This window comes from Cryptomeria japonica, chromosome 2, assembly GCF_030272615.1.
Source record: "Cryptomeria japonica chromosome 2, Sugi_1.0, whole genome shotgun sequence".
Classification (NCBI taxonomy): domain Eukaryota; kingdom Viridiplantae; phylum Streptophyta; class Pinopsida; order Cupressales; family Cupressaceae; genus Cryptomeria; species Cryptomeria japonica.
This window is the reverse complement of record NC_081406.1, coordinates 184,922,444-184,937,018: the sequence shown is the minus strand read 5'-3', so window position 1 is coordinate 184,937,018 and position 14,575 is coordinate 184,922,444.

Genomic DNA, 14,575 nt, shown 5'->3' with positions numbered 1-14,575 from the left:
ATTCCCAAGAAATTCTCCCTTTATTCATCCCAAAATAATAATTAAATCTTTCATGTGAGCTATTACATGTTACCAGCTTCATTTAGACTTGCCATCGATCACCGTCATAACATAAATCATTATTGGTTTGATGATTTCTTCACTAGTCTTAAACCCTACTAAAACCTTAGCAAAACTTCATTAGAAATTTGAGACATGCCTTCTCGTAATATTCACAAGTTTCGGCTCTAGTAGCATACACCTTTCCATGATACAAGTTCACTATCCAAACCACAAATCACCAATCATCTCCGATCATCGGATCCAATCAAAACATCTCTGCTCTACTGGTTAAAGTCTTATTTCACAACTTTAGCTCTCTGTCGGTAAACCCCATCTTCTGGTAAACCATGTCTTATGGTAAACCAAAACACTTAGATGACAAAACAAGACATGAGGAATATCATTTGACATTAGTTACCATCAATGACAACACAAATAACTGATCATGTCATCTATTCATAGAATCTCAATCTCTTCATCACAAATAGACTTCTATCCTTTACCGGTGCAGTCATCCAACTTCAACTGCATCACCTGCATCTATATCAGTTATTCCAAATGCCAACAGGAAAATGCTCTTGCAAATTTTATGGAAAATTAGGGATTCCTCCTCTATCATGGAGAAAAAACTTATCTCAAAATGAGCAACATAATATTCAAGGGCTCAAATCACTAGCCAAGTTGGAGGCAGATCAAAATAATGTTTAAACATTTTGGTCATCTATTAATGTTTAATGTGTTATGTTCATTTTGTAGCTAGCTTCCATGGAGATCACTTTCTTGAGATTAAAACATCATAATTATGAGTTTATCACTTCATAATTACTTCACATAAGGTTAGTTTGTCCTTAGCTCATGCTGGTCATTGTGGATTTTGTCTCCACACAGTTTTAGATAACCTCAAGGGAGTATGTTTTCCTGGTCTAGAGTACAAATTGTTACCACTTTTTGTTTTCCACTTCTACCAAGGAGTCCTTTGTCGAGCTATATTTTGTGTATTCAAAGACATTAATTATCTCACATGTGCCCAGAATAGCCTTTTTTATTGCTGTGATTTCTCATACCTTCTTCACTTTGTTGTCTCTGCTTTCCATTTCTGGTAGCTTGTTCATTCCATGGAAATCAAAATTGTGTTTCACAACGGTTTCCATGTGTTGTTCCCACAAGGTGTCAATTGAATTAATCTACAATCCCTTTTTATCATCCATGCTCGAAGGTGGAGAAGGAAACCATTGAAATTATTGGTGCGGAATGGCTAGAAGCAAACCATTTTTGTCCTCCATCTTGGGTGATTTCCAGGTTTTCAAATTTTACAATGGACCTCTCTTGGTCAGTTGAATTTACAAAATTTATTCTTGGATTTTTCATCCAACCAAGTTTCTTCACATGGGAGGAATTGAACCAACAAATCTCAAAGTATAACCAGTTGGAGGGTGATCCCTAGGTTAGAGGATTTCTTGACAGGGAAGAAATTTTACAAGAGTCAATGTCTAGGTCTATTTTCATCTCCTTCATCAATGGTCTAAGATATTCTTCCTCAATACCTTTTCGTATCTGGCTCAAGAAAAATGCAAAGATCCTTGGTGACCATTTGACATCCTAGGCACTTACCAAATTCAATGTGTTTAGAGAGATTTTCAAACATGCGAACATTGATCCCCAATCCGATGGATATAAAATCCTCAGTGAGTTATTCAAATGGAAAATAGCTATCTATTTTCTTGACGCTCAATTTTTATTTTTGGGCTTTTGTGATAGTCATATTTTGACATAAGATTTTGCTAAAAGGAATTTGAAAAATGGGTAATTGTCTCCAAGGTTTGGACCAAATTCTACACATAAGGGTTTTCCAGTGAGTTTTGAACTCTCCTTGTTTTCCCACTACATCTCCTTTTCAATGAATCTCAAGGAGTCATTCCAAGAAAGGCGGTGCATATGTGTTGATATTTTAATGATGTTTTGATTGTCATTAATGGACACACACTTACTTGATGTATGAGTTATGCTCAATTGGTAGTTGTTCCAACCGATATTGTATGTGATTAAATGTGTAGTCTTTAGACTATCGATATTTTGTACAAGTTTGTTTACCGGTCATAGATTGACTGAAGACCCCAAGGGGTATGAAGACCCCAAGCGGTATGAGGATCTCCAGCGGAACGAAGGACCCAAGCGGTAGTCAATTTTTTATCGGAACACTTCGATATTCCAATCTTCTTTTTTGACAACCGGTAATCGGTATATTGTATTAATTGATATATATCTATGATAAGTTACCAACTGGTATGATTGTAATGTGTGATGAGTTATCATCCACCAACACTTTGGCGGTGTTTTTGTGTCGTGTTACCAAATGTGTTTAGATGCACTATACCTAGGAACTTGTAGTCTAATCTTATTGGACTGGCATGAAATTAGATTCCTTTATAAGGACATCATGTCTAGGTTGTGTATGTGATATAGAGAAGGAAAGGTTATTATGTGCGATCGTTGAAGAGAAGGTTAGGTCTATGTGAAGAGATAGAGTGTGCAAATATAGAAGACTAAAGGAATGCTGAAATGCATTAACAAGGAGCTGTCAAGGATCTAATTAAGCATATTGTGCTATTATCTAGATCATTCACTTGTTGATTATTCACATCTTCAACAAGTCTGAAGCCCTTAACCGGTTAGGCTGAGAAAAGCCTTTGTAAATCCTCTAACAATGTGGTTCACAACTGTGGATCTTAAATCCTCTAACGGGTAGTCTTTAACAGGACTTATCTCCTAACAGAGATCTAGATTCTTAACAGGATCTGTTCTGGTGAAGAACATTATATAACCTTAACTGGTTTGACCTTAACTTGTCTAGTTACTATTCTGCATATAGTTACTTGTGAGTTTCTGCTCATTGTGGTTTTTCCCATTTTGGTTTCCACGTCAAATATCTTGTGTTATGGTGATTGTGCTTTTGTGGGTGAATGCTTTATTTGATATTTGGTTTGCATTTATCTTAATCGGTTTATTAGTGAATCTACTTCACCAGTTATCTGCTAAATTGTTTAAGAGTTTGCTTACACTAATTTTTGGCATACTAATTCACCCCCCTCTTAGTATTCATCAATTAGTATCAGAGCCAACCTTTCTATAAGTCTAACCACTTGGAAGGAGATATGGGGGAATACAGTGTGAGGGAACTTACTCATCATCTCACTCAGACTGAGAGAGCCTATCATGAACTTAAAGTCAAGTATAAAGCATCTTTGGTGAAGAGAAGAGAACATGTTGAGAAACTGATGGAACTTACTAAAAATAGCTCTTCTGATGAAGCAGACATGGATGCCCTATTTGAAGAAGTTGAAAAACTAAATGAATCTAAAGCCAATCTGAGAAGGGAGTTGGAAGGACTGACTATCAGAATGTGTCAGGAGCTTGAGAACAGAAGGAAAGCTGAAGATCTGGTAAAAGACAAAGATCATGAGATCTCCAAGATAAAGCAAGAAATTAGTACCCTTACCACTTGTCTCTAGGAGAGTAAAAGGGAAAAAGAAAAAATGCAAGGTGAACTAAACATGGCTATTTTTGAGAATGCAACCTTGATGGAATTCAGTGCTGCTATTTCCAAGGAACTTACTTTGTCAAAGGAGATACTTGCCAAATTTAATCAAAGTATTGCTAAGCTAGAGCAAAAGCTAGAATCGACAAAGCCAGCAAAGGATACCTTTGGACTTGGTTTCTCTAGGTATGAGGAAGGTGAGACCTTTGGAACTAAAGGTGAAGCATCAAAGAAGCAACCGACATCCAAAGGAGAAGGTAACCAAAAATTTAAACCTATTTTCTTTAATTGTCTCAAAGAGGGACATACTGCCAAAGTGTGTAGAAGCAAGGCCTACAACAATTTTCCTTATATTCAAAACAATTTGCCTAGATCCAATAGATTTTGTTAGGAATCCCACAGATTCTGAGAGGGGGGGTGAATCAGTATCTAACCGGTGAATGGAATTTCTTAACTTAAAACATGCAGAACATAATATAACAGTGTACCGGTATGCAAGAAATAATGCAATAAATAGAATCAAGAACATCCACATGAAAAGAACACCATAACACAAGGTTTTAACGAGGAAACCCAAGTGTGGGAAAAAACTCGATGGGATTTGTGACCCACAATATTCACTCACTGGCCAATAAGAGAATATTACTTACAATAGGGGTCTGCAGATGCAGGAAGGCCAATTGCCTAGAGCTCACTGCTCAATAGGAAGTCTCACTGACTTACAATGAGGATTATACAAATCCAATAACTTGTATTTCTTTACAATAGCGTCTTCAATGCTAGATTCAGTACCGGTTCTTGCTCTGTTCTTTACATATACCCCTTAACCTATATTTCACATAATAGGTCTGCCTAATATTTTCCTTAATGTTTACATCTCCTATATCAAATGTCTACAATGATCTCTCTTATATATAAGAGTCATTTTACAATTTTCCAAGTTGGATTACAAAGTTTTCAATAATAAACAAAATATAATATAACAAAACCCTGTCGGCCTCTGTGTCGGTATACTTCCTTTCTTCAGTGCCAGTGTCAGTGTCCTGAGTGCCGGTGTAGAGTGTGATCTATTGACGCCAGTATAATGCCTTTGTCGGTGCCATAGGATTGCAAGGTTGCCATCAATGACAAAACCTTTAATCACATACAATGTCTCATTGGAGTGTGCATATGCCAACAATCTCCCCCTTTGGCATTGATGGCAACACTCATGAGAAATTTCAAAAGATGTATCCAAAAATGTGAGGTCCAAAAAATATTACCAAAAATGTGTGAGCTCCCCCTGAGCATATGATTTCTATGATTTGAATTTTCTCATCCTACTACTCCCCCTTTGGCATCAATGACAAAGGTTGTCAAGATGTCAGTAGAGTTTGTAGTTTCAACCTTGTAACTGGGTAGTTACAATTTGAAAAAGATCTCCCAAAATCAAGTTTATACTGTCCATAAACTTTTTGCTATCCTTTATTATTGTCTCTATTCTCTTCACTATACCGGTGAGATGTTGCAAATGCTCTGCCGGTGTTTTCTTTCCCTATATTAGTGCCTCAGATACTTCCTTCCATAGTGATGCTAGATAGTCCAATCTTGGACTTAGTTTTGATCTCAAATGCTTTGCCTTATTCACTATTCTTTCTTTCTCTCTTTCCAATTTAAGTAATTCTTCTTCAAAATTTGTTATCTTCTCCTCAAAAACTGATAGTGTGTCAGGTGAGTTGACAAAACTATTTGAAATTTTATTGATCTCATCCTGTACCTTGCTCATTTTCTTGTCTATATCTACAGTCAAAATTTTTTTTTTACATGTATCTTTGTACAGATTTTTGTACTCTTTCAATAAATTACATAATTCCGGTAGAAGTGTGTCAAAATCTTTGTTACACTTCTTTATTTGCTCATCAAAGAATTTTTGTTTTTCAACTTCTACTTTATCCTTCAATGTTTCTTCCTTTATTTTCTCAATGTTTTTTGTGATATATTTACATAGTGTATCAAGTTGTCCTAAAGAATATTTATTGTCTATATTATAGCTAGGAGGAATTACCTTAAAAATTGGTATGGTATCATCAATTGCCTTGTAAGCTTGTGAGTTGTAGTCGGTTATTTTCTTGATTGAATCTAATAATACCTTAGTCACATTAGTTGATTTGAAGCCTGATAATGAATCAACAATCTGAGTACCAGTGGAAGTAACCAAGCTTGTATTGACCTCTGGTAGGTCTGTTTGTGTCTGCATTTCTTTAAGCAATGGTTTTTCTACTTCACTAGTTGTTGGTGGTATTGTTTCCTTATGTACCTGTTCCTATTGTTGTTGTTCTAGAGCCTTTAGCTCTGTTTGTTTCTCTATTTGTTGCATTGCCTCAGTTTGAGTCTGAGTCTCTACCTTTTGCTCTTTGTCTTCTACTAGTTTCACCTATGTGTTATCAGTTTCCTTAGCTACCAGAGGCTCACTAGCCATATTAGTCTTATCAGTTGTATCTTTATCTACCACTATGTTGATCCTTTGAGTATCAACATCCATAGTATATAAGACTTTAGGATTAGGATTATCATCCTCTATATCCATACTCTCAGCTATCAGTTGATCTTCCATAGTTGTTTTTTTTACCGATGGAGTAATCAAAGGAGGTGGGGGTAAGTTGTCTCTAACCTTGATACAAGGTGGTTCACCAACTTTACCTTTACCCTTGTCTCTATCTTTCTGATAAACTTTTATGGGTTTAGGGTTCTTGTATTCTTCTTGTTTTTCTTTCTCAACTAGGAATATATCCCATCCATTTTTTGTCTCCTTAGTCACCTCATTAATTCTTCCAACCATTAAAGCAACGTGCCGGTGTGCAATAGAAAATACTGTCCGGTTGGCTTGAGCAATTAGGTCATCAATTTCTGTGGGTGAGTTTACTCGATATACAACAAGTAGCTTTTCAATCTTTATTTTCTTATCTAGTTCTATTACTGCTTGTCTTCTTGCTTCTATTCTTTTAAACAGTTCATCTAGAATTTCATTGACTACTTCCATCAAAAACTTCTTGTACATATCCATATGCAACATAACACTATTTTCAACTTGTTCTTTTTCATTAGCTGTTAAGGTGTCATGTATTTTCTCTATGTTTTTCAATTTACCTTCCTCTATAATTTCATTTAGTAGTATATCAAGAGGGGCCAAGTATTTGTTTGTCCTCTTCTTCTTTCGTGTAGCCTTTCTTACCAGAGATCTCACTGCTTGTTGTTTTTACCTTGTCCTCCTGGGAGAGGGTGTGGTTGCTGGTGAGGGATCTCTTTTCCTTACAACTCTTTTGAAAGTTGCAGGCATGTCACTCCCTGAAGAAGTACCTACCGGTGATAGATGAGTTTCATGTTGTGGAGCTGCTAACTCATCCTCTGTTATATCGGTTTTCTTCAATACATCTTCTTTGATGGCTTTTTCTTGTCTGGAACCTTTTCTTACAACTGCCTCAACCTTTTTCACTCTTTTCTTTGATTGTATTTGGCTTTCAATGGTTTTTGCACTACCAAATATTTCTTCCTTAGGTTCTCTGGGGGCTTCTAGAAGTGCTTTAGCATATGTTTCAATTATATGATCATCTATTTCATAGCCCATCTCGATTACCCAAACTATCTTGGGGATGACTGCTTCCATCTAGATTTCATCTTTTTTTATTACAAAGCATATTTCATCTTTGTATTTGTCGACAATCTTTTGTGATAACCTTATTCTTTTCTTCATTTTGGCTTTTAATGCTTGAAAGAAGTCATGAATATTGTTTTCCTTGTCTTCTCCCATGTTATTGAATAGTTCTGTTAATTGTTTGCCTACTGGTATGTCATATCAAAGTTCTTTGTAGCCTATATCAGGAACCTGTTTTGTTATATGTAGCATCAGACATACTAACAAATTTCCAAACCTGAAAGTTCCTTTCTTGTCCTTAATCTTTCCAAGGTTGTCAATTAATTCATCCTTTAACCACTCACATACATCAATTTTTGCATTATCTGTGACCATATCATAAGCAATCTTAATGCATAAACTTGAGATTGAATTGAGTCTATTTGCATGAGTAGCTTTATATCCTAATATCATGCTGATGAGTCTCACATTAATGTCTATTACATCATTGACTCTTAGGGACCTTTTGTCGAATGTTGCACCAGTTAGGTTTGTAACTAGGTCATTGGATACCTTTTTGGTTTTATCTGGTCTTTTACCGGTGGTCGGTAACCCTGTGACAGCTTTCACAGCTTCCTTGGTGATTTTGTGAACTGCATCTAACCAGAAAAACTCAGCATGTACCCTGCTTAAGACTATCCTAATCACATCCTTGGGGAATTCAGGAATGCTAAGGATCTCTGTAAATCCTAGGGTCTCAATGATCTTGTGTTCATCTTTTACATTGTCGGTTTTATCACATATCATAGTTTTAAACATGGTCTTAATTTCTTCATCTCCTAGTTCCTCAATGTTGCAGTGGATGTACATGTTGGGGTCTTTAGTATAAACAACTCCCTTAGGAATTTGAGAAAAAGCACCTAAGGTATCATCTTTCTTTGCTACCTTGAGAACTAACTGAAATATGGGCCTACGTCTTTTTATCACTTCAACAACAGTAGGGTTTTCTATATATTCAATTGCAGAGGTGGATGCCATGATTAAATACCTTTTATTGCCTTTAGGATGGATGATTTCTTGGTGTGTTCTTGCTTCTTGCTCGAAATTCCTTAGGTCATAATCTTCACGCTCTTCGTAAGTTTGAAATCTCGGTGAAATGAAATGGAGCCAAAACCTCAATTTATAGTGTCTTTTTGCCATCTACCACATTAATTGCATGTTGGTTTAGTATTTTTCCAGTAATAAGTAATTTCCAACTTCTTATCTCTAACTGAGGGAATAATAGCACATGTGTCAATAGATTGCCAAACCCTCAAAGAAATTTTCTTCAATTCGATGAAGAACTTCCTACATGTGGAGCACTACTCTGTCCTTCCGGTGAAGCATTGCTCTGTCCTACTGGTGTAACATTGGTTTGTTCTACTAGTGGAGGAGTATTCCCAATATTTAGATTAGCTTTTCTAATCCATTGTTTTGAGAATTCTTTCTTAACCTCTTCAACTTTTTCTTTACCTTTCAAGCTAGAACTTTTGTTGTCTACCCGTGTTCCTTTACTTCTACAGAATTTAGCAATATGCCCAATCTTGTTACATGCATAATAAGTTACATTATTCTTCTGAATAGCTTTCCCATAACCTATGCCAGTTTGTGTTCTGCATTGATTAGATAAATGTCCAAATCTTCCACAAACATAAACTCTCACATTCATTCTGTAGTTTTCAAACTTGTGACCTACTTTGTTGCATTTAGAACATTGACCGGTGGGTGTGTTGATATTCTAATAATTTCTAGATCTACATTCATTTGCTCTATGACCATACTTATTACAATTAAAGCATTTTCCATTGAATTTATAAGCATTAGTTTGTCTTACCGGTTTGTTGTGATCCTGAGTATTTGCAGTACCAGAGATTTTACCAACTTCAAAGCCAATTCCAGAAGTGTCACCTTCAGGTTTTTGATTCTTCAGCAAGGTGCCAAGTTCCTCTAAGCTTTTCTTGAATTTTTCTTTATGTTGATTTGCAGTTTCTAGTTCTCTTTCTAAAACTTATTTTTGTCTCATCAGATCTGTCTTCAACATGTCATTTTCATAGCTAAGTCTTGTGTTCTCATTTGCTCCATCACTTAGTCTTCCAGTCAATTCTTCTTCATTCTTCTTCCTATCCTCAATCTCTTTGCAAAATCTCATAGTCATATCCTGCATCTCATTCTTTGTTTTCATGATCTCTTGTTTCAACTTGCTTATCATATCATTAAGTGATTCCTTTTCATCATTCTCATTCTGCAATTTTTCACAAAGTTCTCTTCTCTTATTTCTTGCAACAGTAAAATTTTCTTGAAGTGCCTGAATGATATCCTGAGCTGCCCTTAAATCATCTTCTAGTTTGATATTTTTCAATTTATCTACATCATAGTTTGTAAGAGCTCCTTCCAATTACTTCATCAGATTTTCCATCTTTACCGGTGTCAAGATCTTCCTCAAGCTGTTAGGCTTCTGAAAATAGAGGACCAAGCTCTAATACCAATTATTAGGAATCCCACAGATATTGAGAGGGGGGGGTGAATCAGTATCTAACTGGTGAATGGAATTTCTTAACTTAAAACATGTAGAACATAATATAATAGTGTACCGGTATGCAAGAAATAATGCAATACACAGAATCAAGAACATCCACATGAAAAGCACACCATAACACAAGGTTTTAATGAGGAAACCTGGTGTGGAAAAACCTTGGTGGGATTTGTGACCCACAATATTCACTCACTGGCCAATAACAAAATATTACTTACAATAGGGGCCTGCACATGCAGGAAGGCCAACTGCCTAGAGCTCACTGCTCAATGGGAAGTCTTACTAACTTACAATGAGGATTATACAAATCCAATAACTTGTTCTGTTCTTGTTCTTTACATATACCCCTTATACAAATCTTACTAACTTACATATGCTAGATTTAGTACCGGTTCTTGTTCTGTTCTTTACATATACCCCTTAACCTATATTTTGCATAATAGGTCTGCCTAATATTTTCCTTAATGCTTACATCTCCTATATCAAATGTCTACAATGATCTCTCTTATATATAAGAGTCATTTTACAATTTGCCAAGTTGGCTTACAAATTTTTTCAATAATAAACAAAATATAATATAACTAAATCCTGTCGGCCTTTGTGCCGGTATACTTTCTTTCTTTTGTGTCGGTGCCAGTGTCTTGAGTGTCGGTGTAGAGTGTGATCTATTGATGCCGGTATAATGCCTTTGTCGGTACCATAGGATTGCAAGGTTGCCATCAATGACAAAACCTTCAATCACATACAATGTCTCATTGGAGTGTGCATATGCCAACAGATTCAATGGAAAGTGTTATTCACGCAGCAAGTTTGGGCATAGAGCATTTGACTGTAGGTCAATTTTGCACAACACTGGGAGATATCCTCCAAGGACTCAAGGAGTTATCCTAGAACTTTTTGTGAACTGGAATCCCAACTGGTACAATACCTATGACCATCAGTCAGTTGGTTATCAATCAGAAACTAGCTGGAGAGCAACTTGTTTGATCTGTCGTGGTAGTGGCCACACTGCTGCAACATGCAAAAGGAAGAACAAAAGTATGAATGATGGACCATGGAGAACACCTGGAATGGTATGCTATCATTGCAACAAACTAGGACACACTACCAGAACTTGTAGACTAAGAAAGAACCTACCAAGTGATTTACTGATCACTCCACAAGGGGAGATTGATGTTGAAACTATTCAAATGAAAATGAATAAAACTTGGAGAAAGAAATCAAAAAAAGAGTCACAGGATGAACGTGTTTCTACACCTAGTGTGGAAGTCTCTGAACCGACAAAATGAGCTTCCAAAAAACTTAGGGGAACATATCGGTAAAATATTTCGAACCCCTAGTTTATATCGGTAAAGACCTTTATCGGTATATGTTACCTATCAATCAGCAAAATTAGGGTTTGAACCCTAGCGGTGATGCATTTATTATGGTAGGTGAGAGTTTGTTTAAAAGGGTTTTTCATCATCATTTTTACTTATCTATTTTCCGAAGAAGAATTTTCAAGAGTAGAGAAACCAAAGTGATTTGTTTAGCATTTGAAGAAATCTTGTGGAAATATTGCAATCATTTTTCAAGCAATCGGTGAAGAACACTAAGCGGTGATCTAGTGACCAAAGTGGTGTATTGTGTGTGATATTGGCAAAACCTAAATTTCAGATTGTGAAGGTATTTTTTGAATTTCATTCTTATGATTTGGTTATGGCTTCTGCATCGCACTCTAGTTCTAGTGCACTCATAGATACACCTGAATTTCTTCAAAAGAAAATGAGATACAATGCCCTATCTCAAATTCCCGTCGGAGTTATTATCAGGGAGATATTTCAAGATATATAGACTATAAGTTGGAAGACCTAGGATCCCTAGTAATTAGCTCCTAGCTAAGTTTGTTTTGTGGAGATGACAATATGATTAAACCATAGTGTAGCATTCTTGAGAAGATGAAACTGCACAATGCGGTATACTTTTTGGAAGAATTCTCAGAAGAACACATTTGCATTATCCTCAGCAAAGTGCATGGTGACAAGATGTACCTTGATCAGACCCATGACATCACACCAAAAGCAATTCATGTCACCACCAGTTTTGCAATGTTGGGGAAGTACTAGTTCTACAGAAGGTCACCAAAACTAAAATGACAGAGCTAACCGGTTCTGTGAGTGACCAATGGGCAATGACCGTCAGCACCATTAAAGATGATCTGGTAAAATATGCTTGCATGGTGATTGGTTACAAGATATTTTATGCCAGCAGAATGCATTTTGTCCCTACTGTTGCGATAAATGCTACTTACAGGATGATTAAGGAAGATACTAAATATGACCTATGTACCTATTTATGAAAGCAATTATTGGAGAATCTGAAATCCATCAAACAGGACAAATAACTAAGATTCAAGTTTGGCCAACTTTTGGTCAGTCTATTCTTCTATTTTCAAGGTTATTTCCTTGGAGTAGGTGATGTTCAATGGTCGACTGACCTACCGGTTTCTAGACAGATTAAGGAGAGTCTACAAGAAGTGGGAACTACATAACCTAAGGTTCTAAATAAGTATTTTGACGAATTTAGAGTGAAGATGAACTAGAGAATGAGGATATCTGGTCATTTAGTGAAGAAGTATGAAGATGACATTTGCTTCATAATAAGGATAGATCACTGTATAATGGAAGCGGTGGAACCTAGAGAGGAAATAGTTGACCCTATGGGGTATGAAGTGGTGAATGACATATTGATTTAGTATGCCTCTACCCTACTTGCCTCACCACTAGATGCAAAGAAGAAAAGAACCTATACCTACTTGGAGAGGGTCAAATCGATTGAGGAACCAAAGTAGAAAAAAGAGCATAGAAGTTCCATCGGTATCAACACCGATTACATCTGCCAGTCCAAGAGTGACCAAGCGGTTACCAACCAAAAAGAACCTAAGATTATTCTAAGAAAAGTATTCAAGAGGAGGCAGAAATCGAGGACTCACTCACCAGAGTCAGAAGACACTGAACCAAAGATTAAAATAAAGAAGTCAAGGCAATCAAGCAAAAAATTGAAGTCTACCGGTAACGTACCAGCAACTTCTACACTAGTAAATATAGATATTACTTCTTATAAACCAATGACACATTGTCAAAGGAAAATAAATAATATTAGGAGGAAAGTGCTTGATGACTTAAAGGAATATTTTGATGACTTTAATGATAGTGAGAAAGAGTATTGTAGCATCCTAAAATTGTGACACTTGCAATTTCGACTGCATTTGGGTCTTCACGATGGCGGCGCAACATTGAACCTGAATGGAGACCTCGAAACCTGCTTGCGACATCAAAAACTGCATTTTTCAGCACCCTGGCCTGGTCCTCCTTGCACCCTGCTGTCCCGGGAGGTGGGACCATGGTGCCCAATGCCATGGTCCTTCAGGACTAGGGTGCCCAGCACCCTGGTCCCCCAAGACCATGGCGCCCAGCGCCCTGGTCCCTGGCCCTATTTTGGGCCCGGTCTCCTTTTGGGCATCGGGTCTTGAAGTTTGCAAATTGGAAAATATTGTTTCTATGTCGGCCTAAGGTTGGAAAAATCAGTCTCTCAACCCTAATTGACAAGTATATAAACTACATTTCCCCTCCCAGAAAGGGTAAGGAAGAAAAAAGGAAGTAAACAAAAGCAAGACGCGGAAGCGATATTCAAACATTCAAGCATTCAAGAATTCCTTCAAGCAATTGAGCATTCTAAGTCTCCATTCAAGGCTAAGTGTTGCATTCAAGACAAGGATTCAACCATTGAAGAGGAGATCACATACAACATACAACATACTACATACATTACACCTTCGCATGTAAGAATACAAACATTCTTACAACAAGGTATCAGTATTTGTTTACATTACAAACATTTACATTTACAGCATTCTCATTTCTTGGTTAATTCCAAAACTAGGGTTTGACCTAAAGGCAAACCCTTAATCCCTAACCCCCCAATCGTCCTCTCTTTTCTATGTGTAGGTTGCAGGTACGCAGCTGTAATTGAAGATCTGGAATCCTTGTGCAGAGACGAACAGATCCCCCTTCGTTTCGTGGATTTTTCGGAGGACCGTGTGCACTCCGGGCGCCATCGTCCCGTCAACTTTCGCTCAAATTTGCAGAATAGCACCGTCTCGACATTTTATTGCTAATTCCAGGTCCGCAGCTTCATCTCATATCCCTATCTCTGTTTATAAGTGAATCTTTCTTACTTTACATGCATTCCTAGTTCAATATTTCTATCGCAAATTGCAAATTGTCAATTCATATTTGTGCTCTAATTCTGAAAATTAAGTGGTTAAGTGTCAAAACCCTAATTTTTAAAACCTTCTTGATTCGACCTTTGACTGATAATTTCACTGATCAAAACACCTCCAAATCAGCTGTAACTTTGGATTCCGCAACAAAATCACAATATCTTTCATCTCTGAAAATTTGGAAAAAAGTTGCGAGGACCATGTGCACCTCGAGAGCCATCGTCCCCGACATTTTTTCCAAAATTTCGGGAGCTAGATCTTACTGTATTTTTCTGCTAAAATCCAGAATTTTGGCTGATTTTATCAATTCTAACACTTTCAAAATTAAAGTCAAAGTTGGTCTAGTGATTGCTTGGATAAATGCTTATAATCATTCAAAAATTGTTGAAATTGAAATTTGTATCAAAATTGTGTTTCTTACTGTCCTAAATCTGAAAAGTGTGTTAGCATTCATTCGAAATTTCAGTGCTTTATTCAAATTTTTACAATTTGTGACTGTTGAAATTAAGTGTTTAATTGCGGCAACGTTGATTTCTGCTTTCAAATTTGAATTTT